The following is a 16,449-nucleotide window of genomic DNA, read 5'->3' as shown; positions in this document are numbered from 1 at the left end:
CAATCTCACCTGTGGGGTCATTCGGCTCCAGGACAATGTAAAGCTTCATATGGCCACCACAGTCGCAACACTCCTACAGAAATTCAAATGGGAGGTTCTCGGCTACCCTCTATACATTCCGGACCTCTCTCTCTGTGATTACGCCATTTCCCCTTAAAAAGTGCAGCTGCACGCGCGGAACTGTTTAACATCGCAGGCTCGGAAATTTTATGAAATAGCTGTTCACCGCCTTGTGTCACAGTGGGACAAGTTTCTCAACAGCCAGGCTCAATACTTGTAACATACAGGTACTGGTTTCTGTAATTATGCCTCCGGCTCGTTTCTGTTTGAACGCCCGTTACACATATTCCTGAGACAGTTCCATTTGTGACAGTATTGTTTTACTTGAAAGAGTGTGATAATAACAGAGCTGAGAAGAATTTATCGTAATGATGTCATAATATAAAGAAAGGAAACAGCAAAAGGAAAATATTTTTAAGGGAAAAAGAAAAAATATACGATATTGTAAATAAGTAGGGAGTTATTGTAGGATTTAAAAACCTCTGATTATCGAGCGGCTTTGTTCTTCGCCTTAGAGCTGCGTGGTGTAACAAAAGTACGAGCTTGATGAAAAAGCATTAACAGATGTATGCTTCATGACAAAATAATATTTCTAGGAGACATATCGAAGGTAAGGTGCATAAATACTGACACATTGCTTTCGTCGTAGTAAAAGTCAGAGAAACTAACGTAATATTACGACGTTTCATTCACTGCAGACGTACGCTCATAGTAACGCTTTCATAACTAAATACGATTCAGTGGTGACGAAAACAATTATACTTAAGGTACGTGCAGGAACGAGAAGTAATATCTCCGATCGACAGTAGTGCAATCGATTTTATAACTATCAACTCCGACCAACAGAGACTCGGTGCACAAGTAGCTGGAGAGGGTGGTCACACTCCGCACGCGGACCCAGCGTAAGTACGGCCACACTGCAGAGACGTTGGCCTTCTGAAACCTAATCTTAGCAAAGACAATAAATCCTGCCAGCGGCACCAGCGGCGGCCGCGCGCCGACGAGCAAGCCAGTGGCGTTCGGCGAGTGGCTGACGCAGAGGTTCCCAGCCGGCGACCACCCGGTTGCCGGCGGTCCTGGAGCGCGCATCGGCACGCCACGCGCCGCGCACGCGGCCCGAACCTCCAGAAATGTGGAGGCCGGTGGCGGCGTGGGGTGGGGGACCGCACGTTGACGCCTGATGCACGGCGCGCGTCAGCCGCGCCCGATTTACGAGTCCTCGGCGGACACCTGGCCAGCTGGGCCGCCATTACCGCATCAATAGCGCCGCCCCGGCGAGCGGCCGCAGCACTTTTTCTTCGTCTCGTCTCTGCGAAGGCCCGCTGCGTAATAGCCCGCCTCGGCCCGTGGTAATTTGATATGCAGCCATCACTGCTCATGGCCACGACGCCACGCCAGGTCCATTCACGTCAGCCGCAACTATGTCTACATCCTAGTCCACTTCTCTCGAGGCTGCACGCTCTATAAGGAGCAGACCGATTGTTGACCTACACTAACGAGCAGTTGTATTAAAGACACATATTTACCAAGCGCAGGCCTGACTAATCCTTTGTCACTACACAGGACATCAGCCTCACACTCAGCACTAAACGCAACACTGCTCCCGGCCACGACCGCGTTACCTACCGCCACCTCAAACACTGCCCTACCTCCTTCCTTGCAGTCCTTGCCACCCTCTATATTATAACGTAATCCTTGCCACCGGCTTCTACCCCGACCTGTGTAAATCCTCCCGTATCCTGATGTACTCCAAACCCAACATCCCTCCATCTGATGCTTCTTCCTATCGCCCTATATCTTCAAATGACTCTGAGAACTATGCGACTTAACATCTGAGGTCATCAGTCCCCTAGAACTTACAACTACTTAAACCTAACTAACCTAAGGACATCACACACATCCATGCCCGAGGCAGGATTCGAACCTGCCACCGTAGCGGCCACGCGGTTCCAGACTGCAGCTCCTAGAACCGCTCGGCCACGAGGATCGGCGCCCTATGTGTCTCACCTCGGTGTTCAGCAAGCTCTTAGAATCCATCCTTACCCGGCGCATCCATCACCACCTCCACTGACACCACCTCCTCCCCAACACTAAATGTGGCGTTCGACCTTCCTTCTCTGCCGATGACCAACTCCTCCGCCTCACTCATCTCCTCTCCCTCCAGCTTTACTCCCACTGCTCCTTCATTTTTGTCTCCCTCGACGTCGAAAAGCCTACGACCGTGTCTGACATCCCGGTCTCCTGTTTAAACTCCAGACCTACGCCCTTCCTGTCAACTACGTCTGTCTGATTGCCTCCTTCCTCTCCCACCACCTCTCCTATGTTATCATCCATAACGCCGCACCTTCTACACCTTTGCAGGTGTGCCGTAGGGCTCTGTCCTCTTCCCTCTCCTCTACCTCTTGTATACAGCAGATATGCCGCCCCCCCCCCACCAGTACACCTCCTGCAGTAGGCCGATGACACCGCATTCCTTGCCCTCGCTCCTACCCTCCAACGGACGCAATGCATTCTCCAGATCACCGTGACGTTTTGCCACATGGTGTAACCATTGGCTCGTGAAAATCAATCCTTCCAAGAGCCAAGCAATCACCGTAGGTCGTACCACTCGCTCCTTCTGGCTCCTTGATTTCTCTCTCACCATCTGCGCCCATCCTGTCCGCCTCTCCCCCACCCTCATCTACGTTGGCCTCACCATTGACTATCACTTGACCTGGATTCATAATCTCTCCTCAAGTCCACAACTGCCGCCGACTCTTCAAACTCCTGTCTACCATCCTCCACACCTACAAATCTTTAATCTCTCCCATCCTCTGTTATGCCAGTCCCGCCTGGATATCCACCCCCGAAATTCTATAAGTCCCTCCAGATCCTCGAGTGCCATGCACTCTGCCTCACCTTCCTTATATGCCTCCCGTCCCCCACGTCGATCCTCTACGACCTGATTTCTTTCCTCCATCTGCTCCTATTCCTTGAAGATATGCGCATACTCTACACCTCCCACTGCCTTGATCCCACTCATCCCTCTTCTCCTCTCCAACCCCCCCCCCCCGCCCTCTTCTGCGCCTTTACCATTGTGTCCCCCTACTCTCCATTTCTACACCCTTCATCTCCTTTCCCAAGGCGGCTTCCATTGACTCCACCTCCTGGTTGATGCCCTCTCTCCCTCCATTTATCCCTCCTATCAACTCTGATCCTCACCTACCCGCCCTTCCTCTGTGTTTTTCCTGGGTTCCCTCTCCCCCATCTACCCTCTCTTTGCCTCCCTTCTCTCCAAACCCAAGTCATTTCCCTCCTCTGCCTTTCCCCATTCCCTCTCGCTTCTGCCCTGCTGCCCCCCCTTATGAGTTCTCTCCCTCTGTTGGTTCCCACCCTCCTCCGTTTTTCCTCTCCGCCCCCTTTTTTGTTCCCCCCTCATCTGTCTAGGTCTCCCCCTCCCCCCCCCCCCCCCCCCCATCTGCCCTTGGCTGTGGTTTGTCGTCTTCACGCTGACTTTTCAGTGCAGTGTTTCCAGTGTTATGCGCCTTTTCCGAACGGTTGCGAACGGAAATCTGGGTGTGATTTTTATGTCTCTTGCGAACGGAAACCAGACTGTCTGTCTAATACTTTACTTGTCTCCTTCCTGTGTATTTTTTTAGCATCGCCAACCCTTTGTTTTATGTTTTAACTTTCCACATTTTTCCTTTTTATCGCCTGCTTTTGTTGTTTGTTATCTTCTTCTTCTGTTTTAAAAACTCTGTAGGCTGAAGAGCAGCGTACTAAGCTGCTGCCAGTCCGCCCCCTTGAACTGAAATTCAGTAAAGGAAAAGAAGGACTAAGCCTTGCGCCCCCAGAGCGCGGTCGGGCTCCGCTATTGTAGACCAGTCTGCTCAGCGCTCCTCTTTCCTCCACCAGTGCGCTGCTCCGAGTAGGGGTGTGCGTCAGACGTCTACATGCTGGAGGCTCTGTCCGCGGGTAACTTAAGATGACACGTTTGCAAAACACTACGACTGTGTCTAAAAGGCGAACATTGCAGCATAGTGTTATAGGGAGGATTTTATCACCAGTATTCGTTTTCTGCTTTTTATTTCCCCGCCAAAGCAACAGCTTTACTACTTAATTCATTAAGTACATGAGACAGTGCTAATACAACAGCAGAACTACAAAAAACCTTTACATACAGGCGTTTAATACTAAGTTGTGATGTTTATAAATTTATAAACTTTCCAGCTTCAGATTGTTTAACATATCTGACTCTATGGGCTGTAATACAAATCCGAAATTTTTCGGAACTTTCTCAGTTTTACAATAGAAAAAAAAAATTAAACCAAACAGTGCAATAACTTTAGTGACTGGTAGTATGCTCCAGGATACTCCTCTTGCAACATTTTATAAGTCATGTAAGTTCCTGATCTTGCAAAAGAAGTCATTGACCCGTGTGCTACACAGTACGTCTGTCAGCTCAAGTCAGAGGTAATGAGGACGTGTATCAGCAGCCAAATGCGAAAAAAGTGTGACAGATAAATCAAAATCAGTCTTCAATGTGGGAGGTTTCGGGACCTCTTAGAACTCACGATGAAATTTTTCAATTATTGAAAAATAGTCAGCAATGTCTGGTCCAAAACTGACTGCCTTGAGTTCCGGTAAATGCTTCAGATCATGAATGTGAATATCATTTTTTCATACGATTTATTTCCGTCTGATCATCAATCTTGTCCACCACATTTGTCACCAAATACACTCCTGGAAATGGAAAAAAGAACACATTGCCATCGGTGTGTCAGACCCACCATACTTGCTCCGGACACTGCGAGAGGGCTGTACAAGCAATGATCACACGCACGGCACAGCGGACACACCAGGAACCGCGGTGTTGGCCGTCGAATGGCGCTAGCTGCGCAGCATTTGTGCACCGCCGCCGTCAGTGTCAGCCAGTTTGCCGTGGCATACGGAGCTCCATCGCAGTCTTTAACACTGGTAGCATGCCGCGACAGCGTGGACGTGAACCGTATGTGCAGTTGACGGACTTTGAGCGAGGGCGTATAGTGGGCATGCGGGAGGCCGGGTGGACGTACCGCCGAATTGCTCAACACGTGGGGCGTGAGGTCTCCACAGTACATCGATGTTGTCGCCAGTGGTCGGCGGAAGGTGCACGTGCCCGTCGACCTGGGATCGGACCGCAGCGACGCACGGATGCACGCCAAGACCGTAGGATCCTACGCAGTGCCGTAGGGGACCGCACCGCCACTTCCCAGCAAATTAGGGACACTGTTGCTCCTGGGGTATCGGCGAGGACCATTCGCAACCGTCTCCATGAAGCTGGGCTACGGTCCCGCACACCGTTAGGCCGTCTTCCGCTCACGCCCCAACATCGTGCAGCCCGCCTCCAGTGGTGTCGCGACAGGCGTGAATGGAGGGACGAATGGAGACGTGTCGTCTTCAGCGATGAGAGTCGCTTCTGCCTTGGTGCCAATGATGGTCGTATGCGTGTTTGGCGCCGTGCAGGTGAGCGCCACAATCAGGACTGCATACGACCGAGGCACACAGGGCCAACACCCGGCATCATGGTGTGGGGAGCGATCTCCTACACTGGCCGTACACCACTGGTGATCGTCGAGGGGACACTGAATAGTGCACGGTACATCCAAACCGTCATCGAACCCATCGTTCTACCATTCCTAGACCGGCAAGGGAACTTGCTGTTCCAACAGGACAATGCACGTCCGCATGTATCCCGTGCCACCCAACGTGCTCTAGAAGGTGTAAGTCAACTACCCTGGCCAGCAAGATCTCCGGATCTGTCCCCCATTGAGCATGTTTGGGACTGGATGAAGCGTCGTCTCACGCGGTCTGCACGTCCAGCACGAACGATGGTCCAACTGAGGCGCCAGGTGGAAATGGCATGGCAAGCCGTTCCACAGGACTACATCCAGCATCTCTACGATCGTCTCCATGGGAGAGTAGCAGCCTGCATTGCTGCGAAAGGTGGATATACACTGTACTAGTGCCGAGATTGTGCATGCTCTGTTGCCTGTGTCTATGTGCCTGTGGTTCTGTCAGTGTGATCATGTGATGTATCTGACCCCAGGAATGTGTCAATAAAGTTTCCCCTTCCTGGGACAATGAATTCACGGTGTTCTTATTTCAATTTCCAGGAGTGTATGTCCTGGTGGACGTGAGTTGTTAATGACGGGAGACTTAAATGGACGAATTGGAAAAAAAATAAATGATGACGTAGAGAGAGGTTGCAGAAAACATAACAAGGAGCTTGATCAATTCCGGTAAGAATTAACCATACAACCATGGTCAAGGGGTAGCGTCTTCGATTAGTAATTAAAACGTTGTTTGTCCCGGCTTCGAAGCAAGCCACCGCTGAAATTTTGAATAAATTTCATCAGGAATGGCGGCCATAAGAAGTCACCCTCATTCTGCGAACCGTCTTGTCAAATACGGCGGAGGAGTGGAGAGAGGTTCAGGGCACTCTCTTGCCCTTGGGGTGAAAAACTGCCCCTAAAATCGGAAGAATCAGCAATGATCAACGGTATGAGGATGCAGAAGGCAATGGAAACCACTTCACTAAAGACACTTACCGGCTATCCATGGGAGATGTGGCATGTAATTGAAAACGTGTCATGATGATCTCTCCATTGGTAAAAGATTCCGGAATAATCCCCCATTCGGCTCTCTGGGAGGGGACTGAAAAAGGGGAAGTGACCACGAGCAGGAACGTGGAATGCCAGCCGTTTGAATGTGGTTGGGGAAGTTAGAAACTCGGAAAAGGGAAATGGTAAGACTCAATGTAGATGTTGTGGGTGTCAGTGAAGTGAAATGGAAAGGAGACAAGGAATCCTTGTCAGATGAGTATAGGGTGATAGCAACAGCAGAGGAAAACGGTATAATGGGAATAGGATTCGTTATGAAAAGGAAGGAGGGGCAGAGAGTGAGTTACTGTAAACAGTTCAGTGATAGGGTTGATGTTAACAGAATCGACAGCAAACCAACACCGACAACGATAGTTCCGGTATACACGGCGAAATCCACAAATGATGAAGGGATGGAGAAAGAATATGAAGATACAGAAGAGAGGCGAAAAACTAATAATAATGGGGGATTAGAATGGGTTTATAGGGGAAGGAGCAGAAGAAAGGGTTGTGGGAGGATATGGTCTTGGTACCAGGCGTGAGAGAGGACAGAGACTACTTGAGTTCTGCAATAAATTTCAGATAGTAATAGCGTACAGTCCCTTCAAGAATCACAAGAGGAGAAGGTGCACTTGGAAAAGGCCGGGAGATATGGGAAAAGTCCAGTTAGATTACGTCATGATCAGCCAGGGGTTCCAAAAAGGGTACTGGATTGTGGAAGGAGACATAGATTCAGATCAGAGTTTAGTAGTGACGAACAATAGGCAGAAGTTTAAGAGATTAATCAGGAAGTATCAATGCACAGTACAGAAGCACTAACGAATGAAGAGATATGCTTCCTGCCAATTTCCCAGATGTGGGAGGAGTAATTAATTGATTAATTCAATTAATTAGTCAATTAATTTGGTATCAAAAGTGTGCTAGGGGGAGGGGGATTGGGGATTTCCAGAGAGATGTGGGAGGAGGAGGAGGAGGTGGAAGAGGAGGAGGAGAGGGGGTGGGTAAGGGGTGGGGGTTTCTCAGAAACACAGATTATCCCCAGGGCGTCATAACTCAATTAGCATAACAATAGGGTGTGCTAGCGGGAGGGGGATTGGGGATTTCCAGAGAGATGTGGGAGGAGGAGGAGGAGGTGGAAGAGGAGGAGGAGAGGGGGTGGGTAAGGGTTTCTCAGAAACACAGATTATCCCCAGGGCGTCATAACTCAATTAGCATAACAATAGGTTAAGGGGAGGGGGAAGGTGTCATATATCAATCAAGTTTGCCCCTGAATGTATGTAACCTGCACTAAAAATGGCCCAGTACCCTGTTATCCTACTACTGTAGTGTGGAGGCAGTCTGTAATCATGGTGCAATATCGAAAGTTAAAAAGTGGTATGTAGTTTTGTTCATTTAAAATCTGAATTTCCGCTTAAGACCAAGATGACACAAAGGAGAAAGAGGAGAATGCTGGAAGTAGAACTACAGAAGATCCAAAATATAGGATACATCTGCTACAAGAAGAAAATGTGAAAATTTTTGTCAGCAAAGATTAAAACTAAGGAGGAGGTGTATTCTAATGCTCAGGAAGTACACATATTTGTGGATTTAGAAAAATCGTATGATTCTGTAGCCATCAATGGACTATGGGAAGCGATGGAGTACACAGGTGTATAAGCACGACATATATCCCTAATTCAAAAAACATAAAACCAATCATATGCAGCAGTTTAAGTAGGGAGAAAGTTGACTGAGGCATCCCAAACATTGAAAGGTCTTAGAGCTGCAGTGTGTTGTCGAACCCGTTTAAAATATATATGCAGTATATATTGGAACGGTGGAATAGCTTTTGCGGAGATGTGGAATTTCCTTTCCAGCAAGGAACTCTCTACTTAATATTATTTACTGATGATTAGGTTCTGTCAGCACAAAATAGAAAGTATGTCAAATTTATGATAGAGAACTTAATGGAAGCAGGGCTTAGAATAAATATGAGCAAAGCGGAATATCTAGTAGTGGGAGCAGATGAAAGGGATATAGTACTACGGCAAGGAACTATTAAAGCTGTAAAGCAGTGAGGCAGATGTGGAGCGCAGGATTCAGCAAGCAAGAGGACCAATTAAAATAGTAAATGAAGTTCTGTGGACTGGGTAATATCAACAGAAGCAAAGTAGAGGATTCTGCAAACAGTAGTGGGAAGTGTACTAAGATACAGTGCAGAGGGATGGACGCTGGTGAGTGGCAGAGAAGCAACGTACAGGCAGTAGAGATGGATAAATATGGAGGACAGCGAGGACTGAGAACAGAGCTGAGAAGAAATGAGGAAATTGGAGAGATAATGGATACGGAACAATCAGTTGTGCAAAGAACTGAGGATACAGCTCTTCGATGGTTACATACGGCAAATAGAGCAAGGACGCTACCAGAAGCAATCCTGGAGTGATCACCACCAGGAACGAGGAAGAGTGGACGGCCGAGATTAACATGGAGAGCGGGAGTAAATACTCGTAGAATGATGAGGAAGAAGATCTGAAAGAGGAAGACTGCCATGATCGTGAACGCTGGCGAATGGGAATACAAGGCAACTGCTGAAGAGTGGAGAAGCCCTTAAAAGTAAAAGTAAGTACATCTTCACGTATCCTGAACATCTAATCAATTCCCCTATCCAATCCAAATGTCTCTACAGGCGTCTCCAGTCATGGACTGCAGCTGCAACGATGCCGACGTATGCAGAAATAAATCCTGATATGCAACCACCCTAACAGATGGTGTCCTAGCCGACAAATCGTTTCCTTATTCCATGCGTGCGGTGTCGTCCGGAAATCGCAGAGGCACACCGAAGTCATCAACACATGTTGATACCACTGACGTCAGCGAGCGCTCACTGCAATCTGCGATGACGTATGGGAGGCGCACCTGAAGACCACGCCTCTCTCCGAGCACTGCAGTGCCTTCGTACTGTGGTCAATACGGTTTCGAGCAGGCAAGAGCTCTGTCAAGTTCCAGACCTCAGCTACAGCAGTAAACATTTTAGTATAGGACAACGAGTTATTAATGTTGTCTCAGATGAACTTACACTGTTGTAAATGTCGAAAATTGTACCTCAAGAAAACTGTTTGTTACTAAGTGCATTAAGTGATGCTTTCGTAGTCAATGGCAGTTGTAAATTATCCAGTAATCCTGTGGCAAAGAACTGTCAAAGTAAAGTACATTTTTTTTGATTTTTGTAATAAAGTGAACTAGTATTTCATGTGTTTTGGTTTAATGATCCTTCTCCCAGGGCAATCAAAGAATCCACGTTTACGGGCGAATGATGGTAGTTTCGTCTGGTCACAACAGTCTGCATAGGCCATGGCAACTGCAAACTTTGTTCTGTATGAGCATCAGCTGGTCTCAGAACAATTTTCCAGGACCCCCTTCCCAAACTTCGTCAACATATCACGAGCACGACCAGCGCCACTGCTGGATGTCAGCCGGACTCATCCTACGACCGCCCTCGCCCTTCTGATCGGCTGCCACTGGGATACAACCGTCCTTTTCTCTGGCACGCCGCACTGGACATGCAACCACCAACTGGTCGCTGGTGCCGTGCCAGACTCCAAACACGACTGCAGAGAGGCACACATCGGACTAGAAGAGACTGCCATACACGTAGTTCACCATTGACACGATCCAGCCCTCCTACAAGGAAGACAGATAACAAACGGTCACGTCCACTGGACACAGAATTTACAAGTGTAGGGGTAACTAAAGCGCTAACAATGCTATTCTTTCGCAGAAAACCTCCCTTGGCAACTGCGTGTGTCTTTTTAGGAAGAGAAAAGAGGGAGTTATGCAACAGCTACCCATGTCGTAGTTAAACAATTCGATTGACGAGAAGAAGAACCTGAGCTGGAGATAATAGAAATATGGCAGACTGCTCGGGTAGAGATCCTCGTACTGTGGAACACTTCACGGAGAGCGTCTGGTGCAGGCCTTGATGAGAGACAGTTCTGCAGTTGTTCAGTAATTGGGATGCGAGGGCAGTCACTGTCAGTTAGGGTAACAGCCGGTGGACGCCTTCCCACGTCCCATCTTGCGAGCCGCCTGCTGCCGCCGAATCATTACTCGCAGACACTGCTTTTCTCCACAGGACAACGCGCCACAGCTGCTGCGATGACAGACAGGTCATAGCCTCGTAATGACATGCAGTTTTTTAAAGTCATGTCTTTCGATTGGTTTGATGCGGCCCGCCACGAATTCCTCTCGTGCGTCAACTTCTTCATCACAGCGGAGCACTTGCAATCTAAGTCCTCAATGAATTGCTGGATGTATTCCAATCTCTGTCTTCCTCTGTGGGTTTTGCTCCCTACTGCTCCCTCTAGTGTCATGGAAGTCTTCCATGACGTGTTAACAGAGGTTCTACCATCCTGTCCCTTCTTCTTGTCAGTGTTTTCCATACATTCCTTCCCTCACCGCTTCTGCGGAGAACGCCTTCATTCCTTACCATATCAGTCCACCAGTTTCCAGCATTCTTCTGTAGCACCACATCTCAAATGCTCCTATTCTCTTCTTTTCCGGTTTTCCCACAGTCCATGATTCACCACCGTGAAACGATGTGCTCCAAGTGTACACGCACACAAATTTCCACGTCAAATAAAGGTCTATTTTGATACTGGCAGACTTCTGTTGGCTAGGAATGCCCTTTTTGCTAGTGCTAGTCTGCTCTTGTTGACCTCCTTGCTCCGTCCGTCACGGTTTATTTTGTTGCCTACGTAGCAGAATTCGTTAGCGTCACCTACTTCGTGATCACCAATCCTGGTGCTAAGTCTCTCGCTGTTTTCATTCCTGCTACTTCTCATTACTCTCGTCTTTCTTCGATTTACTATCAATTCTTATTGTGTACTCATTACACTATTCATTCCATTCAACAGGTCCTGTAATTCGTCTTCAGTTTCACTGAGGATAGCAACGTCATCAGAGAATCTTATCATTATTATCCTTTCACCTTGAATTTTAATTCCATTCTTGAATCTTTCCTTTATTTCCGTCACCGTTGCTTCGATATACAGACTGAACAACGGGGACGAAATACTACATCCCTGTCTTACGCTCTTTTTAATCCGAAGACTTCGTTCTTGGTCTACCGGTCCTATTGTTCCCTCTTGACTCTTGTACATGTTGTATATTACCCGCCTTTTCCTATAGCCTATAGCAATTTTTTGCAGAATTTCGAACATCTTGCACAGTTTTACTCTGTCGAGCGCTTTTTACAGGTGGACAAATCCTATGAACGTGTCCTGATTTTGCTTCAGTCTTGCTTCCATCGTCAACCGTAACGTTACAACTGCTCCTCTGGTGCCTTTACCTTTCCTAAAACCAAACTGATCGTCATCTAGCGCATCCTCAATTTTCTTTTCCATTCTTCTGTATGTTATTCTTCTCACAAGGGAACCTCCCCATCGCACCCCCCTCAGATGTAGTTATAAGTTGGCACAGCTGATAGGCCTTGAAAAACTGAACACAGATCTATCGAGAAAACAGGAAGAAGATGTGTGGAACTATGAAAAAAATAAGCAAAATATACGAACTGAGTAGTTCATGCACAACATAGGCAATTTTAAGGAGCAAGTGATCTTACGAGGGCCGTGGTCCCGTGGTTAGCGTGAGCAGATGCGGAATGAGAGGTCATTGGTTCAAGTCTCCCTCGCGTGAAAATTTTAATTTTTTATTTTCAGACAGTTATTATCTGTCCGTCCGATGCGAGGTAACTGCGCCGTATTATGGGGACTCTACACCTAAACAAACTTCGAAACACACGACGTCAGTCGACTACAACGCACGGAAAAGAGAGTATTCCTCCTAACGAGGCTCCCTGGCTGGCAGTTGACTGTTCGCTACTTTGGACGAGAGTGCATTAAATACGTGAGATGTATTCCGTGGACAATATGAATCCAGCAAATATAGCGGACGGACGGAGAGACAATAATTGTCAGAAAATAAAAAAATTAAAATTTTCATCCGAGGGCAGACTTGAACCACGGACCTCTTACTCCGGAGCTGCTCACGCTAACCACGGGACCACGGCGCTCCTCAGCTTGTGTTATCATTGATGTTGCATATCTGCGCATGGACTACTCAGTTTGTATATTTTGCTTATTTTTTTCATAGTTCCACATAACTTCTTCCTGTTTTCTCGATTGATCTGTGTTCAGTTTTTCAAGGCCTATCCACTTTGCCAACTTATAACTAAATCTGAGGGGGGTGCGATGGGGAGGTTCCCTTGTCAGCAAATTGGATGCAGGGGATGCTAAGCTGATGCGTTAATTCTCGCATTTGTCGGACTCATACATGATACACAGCAGTGTGAATATTCGCTTTGTTGCCACTTCCACCAATGATTTTAGAAATTCTGATGGAACGTTGTCTGTCCCTACTGTTTTATTCTTCCAAAATGGTTCAAATGGCTCTGAGCACTATGGGACTTGACATCTGAGGTCATCAGTCCCCTAGAACTTAGAACTACTTAAACCTAACTAACCCAAGGACATCACATACATCCATGCCGGTGGCAGGATTCGAACCTGCGACCGTAGCGGACCCGCGGTTCCGGACTGAAGCGCCTTGAACCGCTCGGACACACTGGCCGGCTTTATTCTCCCGTATTAAGTCCTGTTTCTTCTTTAATCACGTCGGAAGATATGTCTTCCCCCTCACAGAGGCCTTCAGTGTACTCTTTCCACCTACTCGCTCTCTCCTCTGAATTTAATAGTCGGATTCTCGTCGCACTCTTAGTGTAACCACCATCGCTTTTCACTTCGCCGAAGGTTATTTTGACTTTCCTGTATTCTGAGTCGGTCCTTCCGACAATCATTCCTTTTTTGCTTTCTTCACATATTTCAAGCGACCATTTCGTTTTAGCTTCCCTGCACTTCTTACTTATTTCATTCCTAAGTGGCTTTTATTTCTATTTTCCTGAATTTCCGTGAACATTTTTGCACTTCCTTCTTTCGTCGATTGGGTGAAGTATTTATTTTGTTACTCATGGTTTCCTGGTAGTTGGCTTCCACATTCCTCTTCCACAGAAGTGCCTGAGTCTATATCTGTTGCTGGGTACTCCTTAAATGCATAATTAAGCACTCCCAAAAAATGCGCCTGGGAGTGTTATAGCTGTCTGAGCAACAATACAGAAATCCTAGAGTAAACTACGAGGCAACGGCCTTGCCGCAGTGGATACACAGGCTCCCGTGAGATCACCGAAATTAAGCGCTGTCGGACGTGGTCGGCACTTGAATGGGTGACCATCCAGGCCGCCATGCTCTGTTGCCATTTTTCGGGGTGCACTCAGCCTCGTGGTGCCAATTGAGGAGCTACTCGACCGAATAGTAGCGGCTTCGGTCAAGAAGACCATCATAGCGACCGGGAGAGCGGTGTGCTGACCCCACGCCCCTCTCCGCATCCTCTACTGAGGATGACACGGCGGTCGGTTGGTTCCGGTAGGCCACTCGTGGCCTGAAGACGGAGTGCTTTAGAGTAAACCATGTTGAAGGACTTTCATTAATATTCAAAATTAAATATTATGCCCTTATTTTTAATATCATTGATATTAATCGTTTTGTAAAAAGTAACCGAAATTCGCTGTGCATGGTTCAAATTCGTTTTGTGAAAATACTTCTTTTCTTAAAGATGGTGCAACTGATCGATTTATTTATTATTAACTTGCAGATGCCATACTCAAGAGAAATTATCTCATAAATAATAAATGTAAGCAGCTTGAATTGGCATCATTTGTGGAGTCCTGGCGAAATCCATAAATACAGAACTGGCGCCCCACGTTTGACGTGACTAGTAATTCACAAGTTGCGAGTATTTTTGACTATTATTTTCTACGTGTAGCAGCAGAAATAGGATTAACTGGTCCAATTAAAGAAGAGGTAGAATATATTAAAAAATGCTATTACAGAAAGCTTTAAGTAACTCGAAGTAGCAGGAACATCCTTCACTGAAAGTAATGGAATTACAAAGCTTTGAAAAAAAGTGCATGTTGTATTGATTGAATCTCATACTGAAATCTAAAAACTTGCTCCATCTTAATAAGTAATGTCTTCAGCTATATGTACAATCCATCACTGGGACAGAGGCTTTTTCCCTTCGGGTTATAATATGCAGTTGTTAAATCTCTTTATGAGGAAGGTGAGAAGACAATGAAACAGTTGTCGATGGAGTACATCGAGAAAGTTCAAAGAAGGGCAGCACGTATTGTATTATCGCGAAATAGGGGACTGAGTGTCACTGAAATGATACAGGATTTAAGGGTGGACGTCATTAAAGAAAAGGCGTTTTTCGTTGCGGCGGAGTCTTCTCACAAAATTTCAATCACCAATTTTCTCCTGCGAATGCGAAAATATTTTGCTGGCGCCGACCTACGTAGGGAGAAACATTCATCATAATAAAATTAGGGAAATCAGAGCTCTCACGGAAAGATATAGGTGTTCGTTTTCTTCCGCGCGCTGTACGAGAGTGGCATAATAGAAAATTATTGTGAAGGAGGTTCGATGATCCTTCTGTTAAATGTGTTTTGCAGACTATCCACGTAGATGTAAATATAGACCAGTTTCCTTACTGACATCTTTTTCCAATAGATTGGTCTCACACTTTAGCAGAAACAATTTAGATATCATATCACTGTTTGTATTCCAGAAGGGCTTCTCGACTGAGAATGCTATTTATACATTCACTTATCAAACAGTCCAAGCCTTGAATAGTAAAATATTATACGTCGCCATTTGGTATTTTTATGATCCTTCCAAGGGGTTTATGTTATTCTCTTTAAAGCAACTCAAGTTTTATGGAACTTATGGCTTTACATACGGCTCGTATGAATCATACTTAATACACAGAATACAAGAATTTGCTCTGAATGATTCAAACATTGTTGGAAGGGTAGAAAATTTTAGTGACTGGGAGGAAATCACTTGGGGGGGGGGGGGGTACGGCGGGTGTCAATTTTTGCAGTCTACTTATTGGGCTAGTTTTAACTTTTAAACGATCAGGTATGACACGAAGAAAGAAATACTCCACTAACTTCAGCTGATCGGTATAAAACATCGCTACCATGGTCGAAAAGCACTGGAGGCTAGGCAGCCACGTGAGGAATGCCGAGTCCCCTTGCGGCTCCATGGTGACCATGGTCGGCTCTCCTGGTCGAGGGGGCGGCTTCTGGGGATGTGCGCGGGAGTCTTGTCCCGGATAAGGTATGCTGCTTCTTAACTTCTCCTCTGCCCAGCACACAGAACGCAAAGCACAGAAGCCAAGTCACTTGCAGCTTCAGTTTTTACGTTTGATAACTGCAGGAAAGTTTATTGCAGTTTCTTGCACATTCCAGACAAAGCACACACACTGCAAAGAATGACTTCGTAAAATGCCATATACAGAATTTTTGTGTTTTTGAACTTTTTAAGCGTAAATTTTCAATGCTTATTTGTCAAACTGATCTGTTCATGTGATAAAATTGAACTACAATGAAATGTCACTGAACGAATGTGCAACATGCAAACTTTCATCATTATCTTTGTAGTTACCAAGACTTTACTTTGCAATAGTGCCCTGATGCATCTTCAACTGTGAATAACTTTTCTCCCACACATTCAGCTAGCATGCTCATGATTGTGAACTCCGATTGACTGTGTCGATCTTTCATTTACATTGATTCGCCGGTAAATGATTAAATGAAATCATAGACGTACAGTTATTTATTTTGAGTTACGGCTTACTATTTCCAGTTTGTTTTATCGGGCGCAAAGTTACCACA

This window comes from Schistocerca nitens, chromosome 1, assembly GCF_023898315.1.
Source record: "Schistocerca nitens isolate TAMUIC-IGC-003100 chromosome 1, iqSchNite1.1, whole genome shotgun sequence".
NCBI classification, from domain to species: domain Eukaryota; kingdom Metazoa; phylum Arthropoda; class Insecta; order Orthoptera; family Acrididae; genus Schistocerca; species Schistocerca nitens.
This window is presented reverse-complemented; position numbering follows the sequence as displayed.